Raw genomic sequence first — 6500 nt, 5'->3', positions numbered from 1 at the left:
TTAAACTGTTGCTGTGTGGTGATTATTTTTTTTACTCATACTGAAATTGTACTTATGCATATATATTTAACATATAACTGTGTTAGATAATGACAGAGTAAGGAGATTTTTGTGAACGAGGGACAATGGTTAGGAGCCTTTGTGCTCCTGTATGCTCCTTTTTAAAAACAGATTGTGTTTATAATTTTTTACCATACAGTGATCATTAAGTTAAAATATGCATTTGAAGTATGGGAGTGACATATTGTGAATTGTAGTATATTTAGGATAGTTTTGGGACTAGTTTTGGTTGGCCAATGGACTTGTTTTGTTACACAGATCTGGCAACCCTGCAGTTCAATGACTGCATTCAACAGCATGACCAAGCAGAGCATTTCTGAGAAACAGACGAAATTATAGAGTTCGTCATAATGTGCAGTGAAATTACAGTGAAAAATTGTTAATGGAAGTATGAAAAATCCTGAATAACACCAGACTTGAGTTATTGGGCTTTTAACAATATCAGGACCTTTGTTTTGCGCCACTTTTAGTTTCCATAAAGTGGCTTTAATGTTCAAAGTGGCAATAGTCAAGACACATTTATTTATATAGCGCTTTATACAATACAGATTATTTCAAAGTAGCTTTATAGAAATAAACAAGTAAAATAACAAATCCAAATATCATCAATTATAAAGTTACTTCTGTTATAATTTTTTGGCTTAAAGGAACACTCCACTTTTTTTTTTTTTTTTTTTGGAAATATAGGCTCATTCTCCAACTCCCCCTGAGTTAATAAGTTGAGTTTTACTGTTTTGAAATCCATTCAGCCGTTTTCCTGTTCTGGCAATATCACTTTATATTGTTTACTAAGAAATGTAAAGCTGTGATTTTCTAGGCCGATAAGATTAGGAACTACACTTCCATTCCGGTGTAATAGTCAAGGAAGTTTGCAGAGACCTGCTTATCAGTGGCTCTGTCAACATCCCAAATTGAGAATCTTTGCTTCAATAGTGTGCAGTAAGTTGTAACAGCCTACAGTCACACACTGAAGGAGAAACAAGCATAGCATGGTATCAACCCAGTCTCACTATAACCAAATGACTGATCAAGATACAAAGAGCTCTTTAGACACTGAGCCACTCCTGAATGCCATGAAACTGTTCATTAGTGGCCCAGCTTCCATTACTAAGAAATGTTTTATGGAATGGAAAGTTGTATATGAGCATGGTGCGCGCACAGTTGATTATGGTTCTTTTCAGGCAGAGAGGCAGAAAGTAGACATGCATATGACTTTGGGCCTGTGTAACATGGGGGATTTTAACCTTTTCTTGACTGCCTATAATTAAATTCAAATAGCTTTATTGACATGGCAACAGTATATTTTGTATTGTCAAAGCATTTAAACATAGAAAATAGTTTTATAATAGCTGCTTTAAATCGTTTTTTTTTTTTTCACATTAGTCTACACTCATACACTATAATGACAAAGCAAAAAACTGATTTATTGTAAAGAAAAAAAATGAAATTAGTACATTGCACAATTATCCTTAAATCAGCACTTAACTCATACCCATATCCCATACACTTAACTCAGTACTTAACTCCATACCCTCAGTACTTAGCTGAAGCACCTTTACAGCCTATCTTTTTAGATATGATGCAACAAGCTTTGTACATCTGCATTTGGCAATCATCTCCCTGCTGAAAAAAAAAAACAATATAAACCAGAACTGGTTATAATGTGTCACGATGTAGGCAGGAACACACGAACAACGACGTAGTAAAAGACGAATATTTAATAAATCCAACGGAATACAAGCAGACACAGGAACAGCAGGGTAAGACATCCATATAACAATAAAGACCGACAAGAATACAGGGGAAACACACACCTTATATACACACAGACTAATTACACAGACAGGTGCAGACAATGACGGAGAAACCAAAAAAAAAAAAAAAAATGGGAAAAACCAAACAAGAAAGTCCGGGGGTGTGACATTACCTCCCCCTCCCGGAAGGCACGTCCTCGTGCCGACAAACAGACAAAGGAAACAGAACAAAGTCTTTGGAGGGGGCTTAGGTGGAGGACGGACTCCCGGGAGGAGGGCACAAGATGGAGTCCAGGGTGGTGACGGAGGGAGGAGCCAAGGATGTGACAGGAATGGGCTGGAGCAGGAGGAGCCAGGTGGGACCCAGAACGCAGCCAAGATGTATTCCCACGGTGGAGCCGATGGAGGGAGGAGCCATGGTGGAGGAAGGGCTGACGACTCCAAGGGGCCGACCGACGGAGGCGGAGCAGGTGGTGGGAGAGCCCGAGGCGGAGACGGAAAGCCGATGATCTTGGGTGACACCGCGGATCCGGAGGGCCAAGGCGGAACCCAAGGCTCTGGCGACCAAGGCGGAGATGGAGATCCAGAGATCCGCGGCGGAGCCGGAGCGAAAGAGGACCGAGGCTGTGCCCGCGGGAGGGAGGAGGTCCACAGAGCCGGTGGGACGGCGCGACGAGGCACAGCCGGAGGAGTAGAGTCCAGAGGCGAAGGTGGGGCGACGACTGACCAGGGCGGAGCCGGAGGGACGATGGTGCCCGGTGGAGCTGGTGGATCGACGGGCGACGGCGGAGACGAGGGAGCAGAGAGCCGGGGTGGAGCCGCAAGGTCCGAGGGCCGAGGCGGAGTCCAGGACTCTGAGGCTGGAGGCGATGGTGAGGGATCCTCCAGCCATGACACCGATGGAGACTGGCAGACCCGCGGCGAACCCACCGCACAGATGGTGGGCTGAGGGTGAGCAAGGGGACTGACAGAAGACAGCGGGGATTCATGAAGGCTGGGCGGAACCAGCGGAGATTCAGGACTAGGCAGATGAGGGAGGGTGGGTGGGAAATCCAGGCAGATAGGTATTTCCATGACACAGTCCATAACATCCCCATAATCTTGTTTCAGCTCACCCTCAGTGATAGTGCAGTGGGCGGGGCTCTCTACCGCACTCTCTTGCTCCACGAAGCACTCCACCGTCGCAGATGTAATAGTCGGCTCACGCACCTGATCAGCAGTTTTGGCCCCGTCGGCACTCCATACTGCTGTCGCTCCGGGCTCGGGCTTCCCGTCTCTGATGGGCTCACAATCCGCGGGTCGGGGTGGCTGGCTGGGCTCTGGGTCTGGAGTGGCACTGGCAAGATTCTCCTGGGAACGGGTGGGAAACGAGGGTTTGTTTCTCGCCAGTGTCCACTCCATAAACGCGGCGAAGTCCGCTCGAGGGCCGCTCGAGGGCCGTTCTCGGACGACAACGCTCTGCATGACGCATTGAGACTTGCGTCATAGAATGCACAGAGCGCGTCGTCCGAGTAGCTGGTGGTTTGAGCTACGAGCTGGAACATTAACGTGTATCCCTCGAGCGGTAATTCCCCCTGCTTCAGCCGTAGCAGGATGAACTCTGGACGTAAAAAGGAATCCATGGGGAAACACAACGGAAACAAAAAGGACTGGAAAAAACAAACGGGAAACAAAACGGAGGTGAACACGCAAAATAACTGTTTCGGTCGGTCTTTCTGTCACAATGTAGGCAGGAACACACGAACAACGACGTAGTAAAAGACGAATATTTAATAAATCCAACAGAATACAAGCAGACACAGGAACAGCAGGGTAAGACATCCATATAACAATAAAGACCGACAAGAATACAGGGGAAACACACACCTTATATACACACAGACTAATTACACAGACAGGTGCAGACAATGACGGAGAAACCAAAACACTCAGAACAGCGGGGAAAATGGGAAAAACCAAACAAGAAAGTCCGGGGGTGTGACATAATGGCAATTGTATTGGTTTTATTGGAACTGGTCATTTGTTTCCTTCTGTTGGTAACATGTCTGTTAAGTGGATACCATTAAGGAAAAAAGAACTACCAATTGAAACCATCACAGAAGTTGTAATGGTTTCCACTACAAATACCATTAAAACATTAAACCATCAACTGTTAACCAATTAAAACAGTACATTTACGGATTCAAGGATTCTTTATTGTCATACCAGCACACTTGCATGTTATGATACGAAATTAGGACCCAGGTCCCGTATTAAGCCACATAGATTACAGAATGGTATATATATATATGGGGATATAAATATGTATATACATGAGTATAAATAAGAGCGGTCACAAATATATATTGAGGTATAGAAATTATATTGCACATTTTTACATTACACTTATGGAATTATATGTTCTATCGCACCATAGAGTTACATATTGCACTACGTGAACAAAATATACAAAGTTATATATGTATAGCACTTATATGTTATATATTGCACTTGGGGAAGATATAAAGATACGTTACAATTAAAAATATTGTCCTTGTTAGCAGCCTTATGTGTAAGGTAAGAGGACCTATAGAGCACGGCTAGAGTTCAGCAGTCTGACTGCCTCAGGGTAGAAGCTGTTTTTAAGCCTTGTGGTCTTGCTCTGAAGGCTCCTCAGCCTTCTGCCTTAAGGAAGGAGTTGGACTAGGGCATGTGCTGGGTGTGCGGTGTCCTTAATGATGCGGAGGTCTCTTCCTCTGCATCGTGTAGTATACAGTTCAGTGATAGAGGGAAGCCTGCTCCCCACTGACCTCTGTGCAGCCTTAACTACCCTCTGCAGCACTTTCCTCTCAGCTGCAGTGCTATTTCCGTGCCACACAGTGATGTAGAGCTGATGATGCTTTCTACCACTCCTCGATAGAAACTTTTCAGAACCAGGCTCCCGAGCCCAGCTCATTTTAGCTTCCTGAGGAAGTAGAGGTGCTGATGGGCCTATTTAATCAGCCCTGAGGTGTTGACACTCCAAGTTAAGTCCTGGGCTATGTAAACGCCCAGGTACTTGAAGCTGGGGACCACTTCCACAGCAGCTCCGTCGATGTGTAGGGGGAGAGGAGTTTGCTTGTCCTTCCTGAAGTCCACCACCATCTCTGGTCTTTTTTACATTGATGCAGAGGTTATTTTCTCTACACCACTGTACCAGTTGTTCCACCTCCTCTCTGTAATAGGATTCATAGTTGTCAGCGATGCATCCCACTACTGCTGTGTCCTCTGCGAACTTGACTATATGGCAGTTGGAGTGTCTCGCCGTGCAGTCATACGTCAGCAGAGTGAACTGGAAGGGGCTCAGCACGCACCCTTGAGGCGAGCCAGTGCTGAGGGTGATGGAGGAGGAGATGGTGTTGTGGATCTTGACAGTTTGAGATCTGTTGGTTAGGAAGTCCAGGACCCAATTCCCCACTGTGGGGCTTAGGCCAAGAGAGGAAAGCTTCAAGACTAATGTCTGTGGGGAGATGGTGTTAAACGCAGAAGAGAAGTCCAGGAAGAGCAGGCAGACATAGGAGTTCTTTTTCTCCAGGTGTGTGAGGGCTGTATGGACCACTGAAGAGATAGCGTCATCTGCGGAGCGATTCTTCTTGTAGGCGTACTGATGAGGGTCCACAGTGGCATCGATGGATTCTTTGATGTGGGTCATGACCAACCTCTCAAAGCACTTCATAACTACCGGTGTTAAGGCTATAGGTCGGTAGTCATTCAGACATGTCACTGTGGAACACTTAGGAACTGGAACAATAGTGGCGGTCTTCAGGCAGGTGGGAACAGACGCTGTAGACAGAGAGATGTTAAATATGTCCGTTAACAATTCTGATAGCTGATGAGCACAGTCCTTTAGTACCTGCCCTGGAATGTTATCAGGGCCTACAGCTTTGCGGGGATTAATTCTTTTTAACGTTCTCTCCACTTCGGCTGTTGTTACTCTGAGAGGCATGTTATCAGAAAGTGTTGGGAGCTTAATGCAGGGAGGAGGGTTGTCGTGGTCCTCAAAGCGGGCATAGAATGAGTTCAGTATGTCTGGCAGGGAGGGGTCTCTAGGGCATTGTGCATCTTTGGTGTTGTAGTCTGTGATGCACTTAATGCCCTTCCACATGCTCCATGGGTCGTTGGAGGTAAGGTGCTCTTGAATTTTCTGGGCATATGTGGCTTTAGCCCTCGCAACACCTGCCGTCAGCTGTTTCCTTGCTATCTTTAGTGCTGATGTATCACCTGCTCTAAATGCAGCATCCCTAGCTTTCAGCAGAGCTTTTACTTCAGCATTCAGCCTGGGCTTCTGATTAGAAAAGCAGGTACTTGTCTTGGTGGTGGATACATCATCAGCACATTCAGATATGAAGCCAAGGACTGAAGAAGTGTACTCATCTAAGTCCAGTATATCCCCATAAGTGGCTGCGTCCTTGAACATCTGCCAGTCAGTGCACTCAAAGCAGTCCTGGAGCACAAATTTAATGGTTTCTAGTGTGTTTTGGGACATTTTCCATTATGATTTTATGGTTTTAACAATGCACCAATAGAAGACAACAATTTACCCACACAGACAAACCAATACAATTCCCATTAAACCATTACAAAATTTTATGAAGGTTTTTATTTATTTTTAGGGTATGTGCTGCAAACACATTTATGTGTTTTGTGTGAGTATTTGTGTGAAATGTA

Source organism: Garra rufa, chromosome 4, assembly GCF_049309525.1.
Source record: "Garra rufa chromosome 4, GarRuf1.0, whole genome shotgun sequence".
NCBI lineage: Eukaryota > Metazoa > Chordata > Actinopteri > Cypriniformes > Cyprinidae > Garra > Garra rufa.
This window is presented reverse-complemented; position numbering follows the sequence as displayed.